Source organism: Cololabis saira, chromosome 5 (assembly GCF_033807715.1).
Source record: "Cololabis saira isolate AMF1-May2022 chromosome 5, fColSai1.1, whole genome shotgun sequence".
NCBI lineage: Eukaryota > Metazoa > Chordata > Actinopteri > Beloniformes > Belonidae > Cololabis > Cololabis saira.
The window spans coordinates 30,393,617-30,409,992 of NC_084591.1; positions in this window are offsets into that span (position 1 = coordinate 30,393,617).

Here is a 16,376-nt window from a genome sequence, read left to right on the forward strand (position 1 = left end):
GCCTACATTTGACCTTGATTGATGATGTGGGGACAACATGACTGCTGCCTAACTCAGCTGCACATCTGACAGACATTGCCAAAATGTTCTCTTTTTTTTTAGCATTTGGGCCACACCTGGTCCTCGTAATTGATATAACCCATGTTAAAGCCAGCGTGTAAACTTTGGGCCACATCTGGTTCACATAACATTTGTCTGTAGTGTGACTGAGGCATATGTGCCAAAAGTAGTCCAGATTTGGCCACATAAATGCATGCTATCTGGACCATGGTCTTCCCAGGCTTGTATTATAATGATCTCACGCGCACAAGACCATATAACACAAATCAATTCCCATCAAATAATACCGCACCATATTCTCAACCACAAAAAGGTGGCATGCTGCCATACATCTGAGACTACTTAGAGAACAATCTACTTGAATTTCACTGAGATAATTGGTTGATATCAGGCGCTGCCCTAACCAACACCTGATCAATTTTATTTTTCTTGGTTTGGTGAGCAACAAGAGAAGAAAAACTAGAGAAATAAAATAGACTTTTCAGTTACTGTTATGTTGGCAAATCAAGCAAAGTCTTATATTGTGAAAAAAAGAAGAAAAACACCCAAGACTTATGGCTATATTTTTTTAGACAATGTGTGAAATAACAGCCATTTCTCCTTTGCACTACTACAAAGTATTTAGTACTAAACTATGTATGTTATGGGTTGAATATCTCAGTATTAAATGTATTTCCAGTCTTAGTTGTGGCTTTGTGTACATATCCTACAGGGTATACATCATGCTTCTAGTCATTACCATCAGTAATTGAACCCCATTTGAGATCCTGATTAATGTACTCAGCCTGTAGACAACCCAAACTTTTGTACAGCCAAATATCTGGCGCTGCTGAAGTGCGTCTTACTGATTGAGCTTATGATGTAAGAGTACCGGTATATGCTCAGTGCATGCATGCCTGAACGTCATACTGAGGATGAGTGGTTTGTGCATGACAGCAGGGAAGATGATTTGATGGACTTCACAAAAGACCACAGTGACCCCTGCTGGATTGGTCAAATTGCTTGGCTACAGTGACCTTAGTTAAAATAAATAAATTAGAGAAACAGGGATGTTTGTCCGCTAAAAAATAAATTCCAAAAGTTCTTAAGGTGGACAACAGGGTCAAATCTAATTAATTAGAAAAATGTATTAAATGTATTAATGTGTGCTATTGATTTTATTTAATGCACTCACTGCTGACATTTGGTAGGTTTTTGTGTGTGATGAGGCATAGCTTCATTTCAGGATCTTTAGGAGAGAAGAATGACTGGTGTGTATGAACGAGAAAGGTAAGGTTGATGTTGCTTAAGTTCAAGCCTCATTATATCATATTCTATGCAGAACAGAATGATGACAAGGAAACTAGGAAGCCACTGCAACACAGTACAACAGTTATACCATGCAATGCCAGTTATTAATTGATATCAGGGTCTTTTTAATAATTGAAGAGGAACAATAGTATCATAGCAGTCCTTTTTTTAAATGAGTCTTCCTACAAGGAAAAAAAACACTATAATCATAAAATGGTAATGATGATGATCACACATTTCGTTGACTGATGAATAATTGAAACACCTCAAAAGTGTGACAAGGAGCTGTTTTTCTTAGTGCTATGTTCCCCCAAACTCCCACATTATTCAAATGACTGTCAGGGCATAACATATTGACAGCAACAAGGCAGGCTGATCAAATGCGATCTGACTTGTCACTAAATGTGTAATAGTATCATCTATCAGGGTGGGAAGGAAAGGGAATCTGTCACTGAATATCTCTATCCTGGGAGGACTAATGGATTTACAGTACTGTCTGGCAGATCTGAGAGACCTTACATCATGTTTTTCAAATATTTATTTTTCTCATTTATTTAAAAGTGGAAGCTCAGACTTGGCAGTCAAGTATGAAATGAGTCAAATCTGTTTGCCTTTTTGTTCAGATTTCTTTCAAAGGTTATAAGGGTAATACCTTTTTAATGTTTGACTTTTTCATTCCTTGGACAAAAAAGAAGCGGCCTGCGAACTTTGTAGCCTCATATTTCTATAAAGTACAATAAATGAAAGTACAACAAAGTACATTCTGATTTTGAGATGATCAGATAGCGTAGTATGAAGGGGTGAAAGTTGTCCAGAATGGACTGGAACTGAATGCAGTTCCTGTAAGAGAAGAGAGCAGCTGCCTTTTCAGAACCAAAACCAGCTCCAGCGGTTCTCGCCAAGAAAACAGGTCTGTTAATTTGTCATGCTGTACATCCTGTTAGCTATTAGCTACTTATGTGCACATTCCAAATTATATCTAAACTGTCATGTTGTGCTTTTGATTTTTTTTTTTTTTTTTTTATTATACATGTTGAATATTAAAAATAAAAGTAATATTAAGCAGCCCATGCCACCGGTCTGCCTCTCAGCAAGGGCCCCGGGACTCATGCAGCCCCCCCCCCCCCCCCCCCCCAACTGTAGACCAGGCACTCAAGGTGTCCCCAAAAGAAGGCTGCCGGGCAGAGTGTGCCGGACCCCCGCCCCCTGCTGGGGGAGAACACCCCGCAACTGCCCTGATACCGTCCCCAGGCACCCCCTCCTGCTCACCGCTGCCACAGACCTGTGTAGAACCCCAGAACCACAGGCACCAACCTGCATCACCTTGGCAGAAAGCAAAGGGAACCTTAAGATTACAGCCCAACTGGGCAGGATGAACTTGTTGGCTTCTGTGTTGAAAGGGGAGAGTGGTTTGATAACAACAATAACATCAACAACTTTTACATTCATTAATGATGTATGTTTCTATCCCTCCCCCGAGCTATGTGGATCAATGGATCTTCAGGCTAAGAAGACCATGAAGATCATATTGATTACATCACAGATATGTATTGTGTATGTGTGTACAAAAGTGTGCATGATGATATTAATGTGGATAATTGTCTCTCAGATAAAATGAATGGTGAAAGAATAGTAATAATGATAATAGTCACCAATAAATAGTTAAAAAAAAATTATCATTATGATTCTATTAATACATTTCAAGGTATTAAAAAATTAAAAAAATATCTGTAACAGCTGACTAAATGAGTTTAGGCTCAGTGTTGTCAATGGCCTCATTGTACTTAACCCAATGGGGGTAATTGTTTTAAATTTGACAATCTGGTCAACCACAGATAAACACTTTTTGAAATAGCTTGTTTGGTACCAGTGGCTTACAGGTATGTATCTCTTGCCAGGCGGCAGTATCTCTGAACAAGTTCTGAACTGGGTGTTGGTTTGCCAGCCCCGATCCAAAAATGACCAAAACCAAAAAAATTATGGTGTTACTTGATTTCCAGTTCATGAAGATAGTTTTATTGATGATAGTTAGAGTTGTGAGTTTATTCTTAGTTGTCCACTTTGAATTTTGATAAATCTGATAAATATCCTAACAGGCAAAGCGAGGGAAATAATGGGATGAGGCACCCCATGAAACGAGATAAAGTTTCAGTGACCTCCGTGTGAATATATATGTCAGGAGGAGTTTTTGGTGAGAAATATGAACAAGTCTCTGATGTAAATCCCATTTTTTGTCTTGTGTAATGGGTTCTGTTGTCATAAAATTAATAGTTTAACAGATTTGAATCCAGAATTCAGAATCAGGAGCAAAAGAACAATAATTTTACCATTTTGTTGACGGAAAGGATTTATTTTTTATCTGTACAAACTGCTATTTTGTATATTTTGGAAAGAATTTTCTTTGTTTAATTATTAGATCTGTTGCTGTGGGCAGACAATCAAGTTTTGTTAATCTAAAGGAGATTTTAGCTTCAATCAATGATTTCAGTTGTAGGTATTCCAGAAACTGATGCCGTAGTCCTTAACCAGATGCCAGACATCTGATGTGTTTAAGATGAGTGATACCCTTACCAGCTCATGTGCAAAAATTTAGTGTTTTTTGTTGCTGTTGTTGCTTATCAAGTTGGGGTTATTCCAGATTGAAGTGAAATTAAAAATTGCAAAAGGTGAATTTATGATTTTATAAAAATGTACACCAGGTATTCATAGTAGAGGTATTGTTATTGCTTTAAAACTTAGATGATGCTTGATGGATTGACTGAAAATGTTTAAATCTGAGATCTGGAATTATTTGCACAGTTCTTCAATGTCCAACCAGGTGACATCTGACTGACTGGGGTGATGACATTTGTATATATACTGAAGTTGGCTTGTGAGAGAGCAGTGCTTGGAATTTCGACCCTCCACTATTCTGGAGACGCCCAGCTTGGGGCGGCGGCGAGCTGGTGTGGGCTTGCTTATAGCGCCCCAACTCAGCAGCCATGTGTTGGAGTTTACCCCATTGAACAAGAGGGTCGTTTCCAGGAATTCCATGAATCTGATCAGTGCTCTGTTATTGGACTTATGTGCTAGTCACAGTTTGTCCATAATGAACACCATCTTCAAGCATAAGGAGGACCATCAGTGGACGTGGCACCAGGACACCCTAGGCTGAAGGTCAATGAACAACTTTGTTGATCATTAGGCCCTATGTCTTGGACACTTGGTTAAAGAGAGGAGCTGAGCTGTCAACCAATCACCCCTTGGTGGCGAGTTGGATATGCTAGCAGAGAAGGAAAACGTATTGCAAGGGTTTGTTGGGAACATCCGCCCAAGCCCTCTCCCAGGGAAGTCTTCAACTCCCACCTCTGAGAGAAACTTCTCCCAGATGCCATTGTTGTTGCAGGGCCTCGAAGTTGAGTACGCAAGGTCTCTGGTGCCTCTACTGGCAGCAACACCGGAAGTAAGGGAGGCTATCAGGCTGAAGAAGGAGTCCTATCAGGCCATGTTAGCCTGTGGGACTCCTGATGCAGTTGACAGGTACCAGTAGGCCAAGCAGGCCTCAGTCCGGGCGGTCCTGGAGGCAGACCTGTGTCAAGTTTTGGTGAGGCCATGAAGGAGGACTATTGGTCGCCCACAAAGAAATTCTGGCAAACCATCTAGTGCCTCAAAAAGGGGAAGCAGTACTCTGCCAACACTGTTTACAGTGCCGGTGGGGTCCGGGTGACCTCAATTGTTCCTGCCTCAATTGTTCCTGCATCTATCCAAGAATTAACCAAGAATTAACAGCTCCGGCCAATCAGGGAAAGAAAATTGACCAATCAGGAACGAGTACAGGCTCCGCCCACGCTGCAGAGCTGCTGGGGATATTTTTTCAGGTTTACGCTGTTCAGAAAAACAAGCCTGAAGATTGTTCCGACTACAGCAAATCCTCTCCCCCCACACATTTTCCCGACGTTTCAGAAGTAAGTGCAAATACATTCTTTTTATAGGAAGATCTGTGCCGTGAGATATGAGATAACCCACACTACAGTCTTAAATTTGTATTTGCTAATAAACAGACACAGTTACACATCTATGTGTCTGTGTGACTGATGTTCCAACTGTACGAGTATTGAATTTTATTCATACACTTTTTATTTTATTTTTGAATCTAGTGAAGCCGCGTTTTAAGAGACGGGCAGATGGAAGCCTGAACTTAACTGACACCATAGAAGCATTAGTGCACCAAAAGGTAAATAAATCTAAGCAAGAACAAGGTGTTAACTGTTTAAAAAATATATTAACAATTCAAAATATCTAATTACAAAATAATAACACTGAAACAGTTGTGTTTTAATAGTATGTATGGGATTGTATTTTTCAGATCTTTCATCTGGGCCTGCAGTCCAGCTCAGTATCCTGACTGTAACAGGGTGGTGGAGGGGTCTTCCTGAGACTCTCTACCCAATTGTTGTGCACTGTGACGGGAAAAAGGTGTCCCGGTTCACAATGGTGGCTCGTTTGTACAAGCACATCCGGGAGTGTCTGATAACAAACGGTAGAGTGATGAGTGAGACCATCCAGCTCCTCGAAGTAAACACTGCCACACTCACACAATGGTGAGGAGCTCAGCATACTTCATATACAGTTCAGTACAGAAGGATTTGAACAATGACAGAATCTGTACAATTTTGCACCAAAACAATGGATTTATAATGAAAACAATCAAGTGTTATCTTTCACCTTTACAGAGATTTCACTTTACCTCTCATTTACCTGCATTTTCAAGGTAATTACAGCCATGAAAAGAAAGTACTAATCTTCTTATATATTTATTTTACACAGGTACAGCAGGCGCAGCAGCGGACAGGAACAAAAAATTCTGCTCCGGGGCATCCCAGCTCCAGATCCACCCATGGCTGACCAGAAAAACTACCTTCAGCGTTACAGAAAGGTCCTTCCCAGTTTTCAGCCAGTTTACTTCCGCCTCATCAATTCATATTGCCACCAAATACTGCTGGGGAAGCAAAACTGAAAGGGAGGCCACAACCCCAAGCAATCTTCCCAACTCCACAGCCCCATCCACAGCTGCCCTTCCTGTCGTAGCCACCCGGCTACGTTGTCCCGTCAGTGGCTGCATCCTCACAGGTGATGGCTGCACCTGGATGCTCACAATACATACTTTTGTACCATTATCGTCACCATCCACCCAGACATAAGCGCACAATTTGTAGCAAGTGCAAAAAAAGCTGAAAAACGCCATCACACAGGCAATATTTCGGCAACTGGTACTGTGGAGAGACAGAGACACAATCATATGATGAATGGAGGGCTGTATTGGAGAAAAAAGGCTACAGAAAAAGCAAAAGACAGAAAACAAGGACCCTCCTGCTTCTTAAAAGTGAATTAGTTGTGTTTAGTTTAGTAGGTGGTAACTTTTTTGCTGTTTGAATTTAGCAGCTTTTTTTTTTTTAAATCTTTATCCTTTTGGGACTATTGTTATTGTTAGGCTGTTTTTTATTTCTAAATATTAGTCATTACATGCCTTTCTACATCTTATTGTAAAATATTAGTATTGCAAATATAAATGAGTAATTACGTGCCTTTCCACATCTTAATGTTACAGCTACAATTGTTATTGTTGTTATTGCTGTTTTATTTTACCATGTACATTTTTATTTATACAAGTTAATAGAAGTTTATAAATATGAGTCAGCATTTATTGTGATCTGTGCCATTTCTATTATTAGGGCCCGAGCACTGACAGTGCGAAGGCCCTATTGTATCTGTAGGAATTTTTTTCCTCGTTTTTTTTCTTCCGACGAAATGAGGGCCTTTTTGCCCCCCTAAAAGTGCCCCAAAAGTCACCAAATTTTGCACGCAAGCCAAGCCTGGCGAAAAATGTGATATTTAATGGTTTGCATTAATGGGCGTGGCCTAATGGCTCAACAGCCATTAGAAAACTTCGTGGCTCAAGCCCCATAATACGGTTTGACATACATGCACGGAAATTGGTACACACCTGTATCATGTCGCAACTTAAAGAAAAGTCTCTTGGCGGCATGGCCGAAACCGAACAGGAAGTCGGCCATTTTTAATTAATCTTGTAATTTTGGCACAATTTATGCCATTTTCACGTGTCGTACTTTAACGAACTCCTAGCAGGATCGTCCGTTCGACATAAAACTCGCTCAGGAGACACAAAAGACGTTAACGATGAAAAGTTATCAAAATCGTGAGTTTTCGTGAAATGGCGTGGCCCTGGTGCCGCGTCAAACTTCAACGTTAAACAGGAAGCTATACTAGTAGCTGATTGGTCGATATTTGATAGATCCTATTTTCTGCCATAACTTTTGAATGGTTTGACATAGAGAGTCGTGGGTTGTGTCATCGGACTAGGTCTTGACTCCTTCACCTTAATTGGTGCAAATTAGCCCCGCCCCTTCTTCTGATTGGTCGATATGTGCTATTTCAGTACGGACCAGCAGGGAACAAGGGAAAGACAAGACCAGATATACACAAGAGATAATGAGACACAGGTGCAGACGATCAGGGCCGATCCTTCCACACGTTACTGTACGTCCGGCCAGAGAAACCCCACCCTGTCTGGTGAAAAGAAGCGGCCTGTTCACTCCTCAGGTTAAGAAGGAGACCTGAGCTCAGTGTAAGGCCCTCCCGTGGTTGGCAGAGGGGAGCAATGCCCAGGACTGTCACTTAGGTATGAGCACTGGGTGATAAAATGGGGAAAAAATCGGGGATAAAAACTTTAAAATAAAAAACAAAGACCTCTTGTCGAATTCAGCAGGAAAGCTGTCAGGACCTGGAGATTAAATTGTGTTAAATTATGTTAAACACGCGTTCATCATCCAGCAATAATAGCGGGATCTAATCTAAAAATGCCTAGTGTTTATTCTTTATTTTATTTGAGTTGATTAGTTGATTTAATATTTAGGAGTTGAGGGTTTTTTTGTTTTTTTGTACACCATCTCATTTAATTTAACTTGATGTTTTCCTAATTCCCTTCTCAATTTGTTTTCTTGGATCATTTGCATTAAATATTTCAAGTCTTTTAATCTTTTGTTCTAGTTTGAGCTCCTCTTATTTTTGTCTCTTGTTTTTACACAAGTTTGTGATATAAGTTTGATCACAGGCTGGGACGTCCTCACGATTCTCATTAATCAATCAATCCCTGCCCTGAGACCACCATGTAAGGAGGTGTTACGGTGTACCTTCAACTTGCATGTCTACCTGTGGAGATGGTGCACGTTAAAAAGAGAGAAAGAGAGAGCGAAAGCAGAAAATTGTTGGTGATGTAAGCAAAAAAGTAAAAAAATGGTTTGATATAATGTTGGATTAAAGATAATAAAAAAGAAAAACCTCCACAGGAGTCAGCAGCAAGCTCTTCTCTTATAGTAAGTTATTTTATTATGTAGAATTTTGCTATGCATTGTAGCAGTCATGGGATTTCTAAGGAAATAATAATCTTTTAGTGCATTATTTCCTTAATTGTAGGTTAATGAAAGTTCCTCTCAAATAAATCAGGGTGTTTACAAAGGTAAACATTTAAAAACGGATTTTATTATCATTGTTGTGCAACAAAGGCAGTGCTTCTTTAGTTATTAAAGAGTTATCAATAATTGTCTGACAGTTATTTATAACGTAAATAAATTATCAAAATGAAATCAAATCAAACAGGGCACCATCTGAAGTTTAGGAATTAATAATTAAACAGCACAATCAGTCTCAAAATAACTGTTATTCTATGCATGCCAGCCTGTCACCACCGGTGGCGCTTTAGAGTAACAGAGAAGGAAGGAGTCCGAGAAACGGCCTTTGCAACCAGCAAATGTTACAAATATGTATAAAATAAACACAAACAACTTCTCTCATCCAAATTAATCAGGATTTATTTACACAAGGATTAAAGGAGAAACAGTACTTGGAATAAATTCTGATACCTAAACTACACATAAACACCTAACTAAACAAGAAAAAGAAACTTTAGTCTACATGAGTGAGTGTCAATGTTCCCTCTAAACTGCGCGCGTGCGCAATCGCGCACTGACCGCATATTCTCAGCGCACAAGAAAGTCTATCCAGCGCAGTGCTTTAAGTGGGCCGGTACGCGCCGGTACGGAGTACCCCCACTTCTCAATATTAGCCTCTGGCGTACCGGGAAAAATAACTTATTTTACAATTTCCACCTGTTTCAAGTAAATTTTCACTTGAAATAAGTAGAAAAATCTGCCAGTGGAACAAGATTTATCTTCTCATTACAAGCAAAAAAAATCTTGTTCCACTGGCAGATTTTTATACTTATTTCAAGTGAAAATTGACTTGAAACAAGTGAAAATGGTCAATTAAAACAAAATTTTGTCGACATTTCAACTTTTTTCATAAAATTTTTGACTTTTTTTTCTCAAAATCTCAACTTTTCTCTGGACATTTTGACTTTTTTCTCAAAACTTTTTTTCTCGACAATTCGATTTTTTCTCTCAAAATTTCGAGAAAAAAGTCGAAATTTTCACCTGTTTCAAGTAGATTTTCACTTAAAATAAGTAGAAAAATCTGCCAGTGGAACAAGACTTTTTTGCTTGTAATGAGAAGATAAATCTTGTCTCACTGGCAGATTTTTCTACTTATTTCAAGTGAAAATTTACTTGAAACAGGTGAAAATTGTTGTTTTTTCCAGTGACGAGTCTTGTTTTTAAGTGTAATGAGATACTTAAAAATAAAGCGTGCATATGTGATGTTGCTCACAGTCGTCCTCAGTTTGCTCAGGGAGCTTGCGTGTGTGCCCAGATACATGAAAAATTAGAGGGAACATTGGTGAGTGTGTGCGTTTGTGTGTGTCAACATGGCTCCGGGACGGTCTGAAGGCGTTCACGTGAAGGCGTTCACGTCGTCAGGGCGTGCACCGGTCCCTTGTTCGGCTTCTCTGGGGTTCGTAACGTTTGTGGGTCGCTCATTTCGGCGCTGCAGCCATACAGACTATAGTTGCCATTTCCTGTGCAACCAGACGCTTCTTCAGGCACGACTAAGGAGATGTAGGTCGTTAGCTGGTAGCTCGTCACGCTAAGTAGGAGATGTGGTCTTCACAGCGCACAGGCTCGGGCGAAAAGTCCCTGCTTGTGAGAGAGATTTTAAGAGAGAAAAGGGCTTTAGAGAGAAAAGAGTGAGAAAAAGGCAGACCCTTTTTCAGCCTACGTCATATAATGTTTTGTGTGCATTTTGGCAATGGAAGTAGTGTTTTTCTCCAGCAGTTGTTACTGAAGAACAAGGTAGCAACTGGTTAGCAGCCATTTACAAACTGTTCGTAGCATTCACAGGTCTGGTTGTTGTGTGTACAGATGTACGAATCGCTATTCCTCTGGCGGACTAAAGTTTGAAACGATTCCGACAGGATCACAACCAACCGACGCCGTCTGTGGCTGCAGGCGATTAAACGTGTGGACTGGAATGAACACATAATAAAATATGCTTGCGTCTGCAGCGCCCACTTTATATCAGGTAAGGTTATCTATCTACTCTTTGATTTTACGGGAAAGCATGGTTTACATTGATGATGTATGGATACATACAGTATATAGCATTACAGAATTTCTGACCTCAAAACACAAAACTGGATTCTCAGTTAAATCAGTAAATATATCTGGCCACTGTATATGTGGCCACTTGCTAACGTCTTCAACTCACTTATTAATAGAACACGGATCTAGAAGTCGGACACCATTTGTCAAAAGTCAACCTGTTAACCTGATGGTAACGTTTGCGATCTTTAGTTGATAATCTCCTTGCATAGCTTGACAAGCTGTTTATCTCCCAATACTTCTGTTGCCAAAATAGATGCACATACGGTCTACGTCATCATTGTTTACAAACACAAAAAAGGCTCTACAGCCTGGGCTGCTGTGTATCAGGGGGGACCCCTGATGGGTTTTGGAATCCATACTCAATGAGGGGCTTATTCCTTGTCACCTAAGTATCACAAATGGAGCAAAGTCTGCTTGGGGTTTTGAGTAATTATGGAGGTTTATTTGTTGATTTTAGGCCTTTGTTTGTTCAACAAGGGAGTGGAGTGGCCTAGTGGTTGGGGTTTCGGGCTCATGATCCAGTCCAGAAATGCTAACATTTACGTGAAAATCAAAGCCTGTAAATTCATCAATGAGGCCATGTGTCAACATTTGCATAAAAACAATAGGAAACGCAAGGAATCTTGAACCTTGAGTCTTAACCCCTTCCCCCCGATGGACTCGGTACCGGGTCCGGCAGCTGTATGCACCAGTTCATGTGTGGAAAAAGTTATTCAAGTGCTGTCAGGGTATTTTCTTTCAGCTGTTTAGCAAACAGAAGCCCTAAAGCCAATATGTCAAAACTCCAAGTACATTTTGTCAACAAAGTATTTAATTTATAACAACTTCAAAATGTATGTAACAATGATGGCACCCCCAACACGAGCAACACCTGCAACAAAACGCAACAGAACGCAAGATTAATTTTCTCTACCCCAACGTAGTGGGTATCATATGAAACTAGAAAAGCTACACTTTCAGATGATACCAAACATAATCTTTTCTGAGCCGACCACTTCGTGCCAATCTCAAAACAAACCGAAAGCCAAAATTCACATTTCACAGCCAGCACATCAGATTAATTGCACAATGAGTCAGCAAATCCCAAAGATATCCCCAAGAAAAGCAGTATATTTTATTTTCTTACCGTTTCGTTGTCTTTTTCAGTCTATCCACACCTTTCTTTGATCAAAATCCACGGCTTAATCCTTTAAAGTAGTGAAACAGCTTCATCCGCCATCATTCCATATCCTGCAGGTCGCGGCCATTTTGTTGATTTCTCATGGCTTTTGGGAATTTACGTTGTTGACATTTTACATGTCGCGAGCTTTCAAACGAGATATATCACTTGAACGAGACTTCATCCATCAGGCCTCTACCGTTGAGCGTAAACTCTGGAGCGCGGGAGCCATCTTGGATCAGTGATGCACAGTTGTACAGTGCATAGAGTGACACCCATTTTGGTTGAGATTTTACATTTACGAAATCATGTATCATCAAAGTAATTTATAGCCATATTCCCTCCAAAAAGAGTAAAAAAACACTTTTGGCGCAGTATAGGTATCCAAGTGGCCAAATGGAGAGTCCGCCTGGTATTATCCACACTAAAACCTTTATAAAATCTATGTACTTTAAGCTATTCTCATGTAATTTGGTACAGTTGTAGTCAAGGAGTTGCTGAATTCAGGAAATGGTGTCTTTATAATTATATGCATTGCTATCATGGTGTTTTCCACTATGCAAACTCTTTCTTTGGTTTATTACAATTTGCTCAGACATGTGAACATTCACAATTTTTCTGACACTGGAAATGTATGCGGTGAGGTCTTAGCTATCCATTGAGACAAAGATTATGCATATTGTCCTTATAATTGTGGAGATATTGTTGATTTAATTTGGATAGGCCTGTTTAGGCGAAATTCACCTCCAAAATCTTAACAGGTTTAATACAATAATGACAATTTGCCTACATTTGGCTCACTGGATTAAGTGTCATGAAGTGTCAATGCAATATATTAATATTTTAAAGTTTCTCTCTTTTTTCTTTCTATTTACCGAAAGACATGTGAAGCTAAATCGAACGGCTATGGTAGTTTCGGCAAGAAATACAATCTACTTCACCTCTGGTAACACTTAAAGACTCACAAAATGTTCTTATGAAGTTACTACACTTTTGTTGCAACACTTTACTTCCAGTATACATACACTGGCACAACATCATGCACATTTGATGATATGCTGAGTCAAATTGTCAGGTAAGCACGTTCACCAGCTGTTATGAAATTAACTCTGATCAATCAGCTCATTACTGTAATTTTCACATGGCTTCAATGAAGATCAATTACAGTTGTAGGATGAGTGGGCATTACAAAGCAAACATTTTTCTCTTCTTCCTATGGCTCACAGGCTTTCAAATGAGCACTACATGAATAGGCTCAAGCAAGAACCCAAAAAGACTCATTATCTCACCCTCACAAGCTATGTGCCATCAGAAAAATGATTACATATTTTACCTGCAGGGTCCTCAGAAGGTTATCCCAGAACAGCAAGATTCATTCTTCCATAAGTTTATACAGTTTCAGATAATATCTTGAAATAATAACTATTAGAAAACACCCAACAACACTGAAAAAAAGGATACTCTGGATGTACAGCAAACCTTTTTTTTTTGTTTTGTTTAATGCCACAAAGTACAACTTCCTTAAAACTTCCTGCCAAAATACCATTTAAAAATGCTAAATGCATCTTTGAGTCTTTGAGTGGTGACTCTCTTGTTTGCAGGCCATTTCCTTTTTTCTGAAATGGCTGCTATGATCAACCCTGGAAGCTGAATGTCATTTAAAAACACCATCTTCTTATCTTCTGCTCTTGACTGGCACTTCAATTATGTCTTTTCCAGGATAGGCCCTGCACGCCATTATTCAGCATGATCTAATTTTAAATCTACAACATCTCCAACATGTGACACTTCTGAAAGAGGTCAGACACGCTGGCATTAATAACTTTGATTAATTCTGACACACAGCTTTTCTGAGTAGGAAGCCGTCCAGTGGAGCTAGTTATAACCAACTTCACTGAAAAGGAGTGTGTCAAATATTTAAACATTCATCCAGGTCTCTGTTCTTTTAAAGAAGACAACATAGTTTACAAATAAATTACTTTTGACATCTCAAGTTTTGTACAAGCCAACATATTTATTCTGTCTTTTAGTGTACAGTAGATGACTTATTATTGTACATGTTTTGAAACTCTCACTTAAGGACTATACATCATTTTGCTGTGAATGAACATCTGAGTTATTCCTCTTGTCACCAAGGAGTGCGTGATTTGTCTGGTCTTTGGTTGTTTTACTCCTCTAGAAGAAAAATAAAAAAGGCACATTCATTTCCTCAGGGGACTGATGGATTGTGCTCACCTTCACGTTGCTGGTATTATTTATCTTTTTGTCCTGCACACTACATTTTCATCACACTTTTCTCCCCTGTAATTTGCCACCATGTATCCTTCAATCAGGAAAGCATGGCGTAATGAGACACTTACAATGAGGACAGATGTAATTCACACCGTCACACTATATTTATTGGAAAACCTCATCTCTTCAAATCCTGAAAGTGAGCACCGAGATGCTCACTCATTCATCTTCACAGAAAAAAATACATCACTGTGGCTTTTAATATCATGCACCCTATCAGATTGCACCACCTTCTGAATAACATACAGAAGTCTGTGAAAAGCATTGCATCATAGTTACCGTAGCAATCCTGCTGTTCAAGTATGGTATCCATACTGTGTATATTGTATAAAAAAAACCACACTGGAAATAGTTATATGCAGTCATTTGGTCAGGCCACATGCTAGATGGTGAGTATTTGTCAAAAATTCATCAAGGCATATATTAATTTATGAAACTACACCATACTGAAAGTACACTCAACTACACTGACGTAATTAAATATATGTATAATTAGGGATAAACATCTAACTGCAATTGCGATAATATTGCAATATCCTATAACACGATTTTGTAATCATAACATGAGCAATTACGAGGTTGTCACATAAAGCGAGAGAGAGTACTTAACTGCTTCAACTTTTCAAGCTGCATTTAAAGCTGTTGGACAATGGCATCTGACTCAGTTGAACAATCAGATGCTGAGTCAGCTGAAACTAAAGTCTCAACGAAGAACAACACATCCACAATGTGGGATTATTGATGTAGCGCCCTCTTTAACCGTCCTCTGTTCTAAGGGCGCTCCCCGGGTTCACTAACCTCTTTAAACACACTTCTTGAATACCTAAAATAATAGGTGATATGGATGTTGATAAACGCTATCAGATGCTTCTGTTTTCACAAATTTATTCAACACAATTAAATGAATATAACAAACCCAAAAATAATACGTTCTTAATAATATGTTTTTCTAGGAAAAACCCCAGAAATAAACCAACGGTTCAGTTCACTTCAAAACCTTGTGAGCAGATTACACAAATGGCTCACGTTAGTAATACCTTCAATAAACTGTCTAAACCTAAAGCCGGCACTCTAGCTTTGTTAAAATAAACCCTTCATGCCAAAAAAAAAACACAGTCACAAGTAGGCTATTGGGTACCCAATTGCGCAACGTTGCAGGCCTGTTTCAGTTCTTAATTGAGGTGGGAGTCAGAAGCTCAAAATGGCAGTGCGCCTTAGCACCGAAGCTCAAAATGGCGGTGCGCCTCAGCACCGAAGGAGAAAAACCCCACAACCTGAAATGGCGTCGTCCCGGTCCCACATATGGCACCGCGTGCTGCGGCGCTGCAGACTGTAGACAAGTCCTCGGTCCCCGGTGGCGTCTGCGACCAACACTCACCCAGGTCCCCTCAGGCAAGTTGACTTTTACAGCTGGGCGACGGTTTCACCTCGTGGAGTGGCGGTGTTCGCTGCTCACAGTGATGGCGGTAATTAGCGCGAGCTGCACCAACTTCCAGCTGCACTTTGCTGGGACACTTTTCCAGAGTCCTCTTCAGACGTAGGTCCGATGCTGCATTAGAGGGCAAAGGCTCACTGTCCGTTCACCTCTTTTTCCCACTCCAATCAACGTGTCTTTTAACCATAGTCTTTCTTTCTTTTCTCCATCTCGGTTCTCCTCCCGGCCGCTTCGCTGCTCTGCTCCCGTCCCCTCTCTTCTCATCGGCGTCTCTCCGACACCTGCTCCTGGCTCCGCCCCTTTGATTGCTGATTGAATCCCCACAGGTAAGTTAACTTAAACTTATTTATATTTTTTACATTTACACATCACATTTGTCTTCTTTTTAACAGTCCAAATAAAACAAATGAAAATTAAATAAACAATTATTTCTTTCATGGGATTTTACCATAGGGTTACATTGAGATTGTCAAAAAAAAGACATGCTGTGCAATGTCTAGTGTGTAGTGTTGTTTTTGGCAGTCTGTTTCAATTTTAGTTTTAGTCTAGTCTTTGGGTCAAGCCATCATTTTATTTTTTTTAGTAA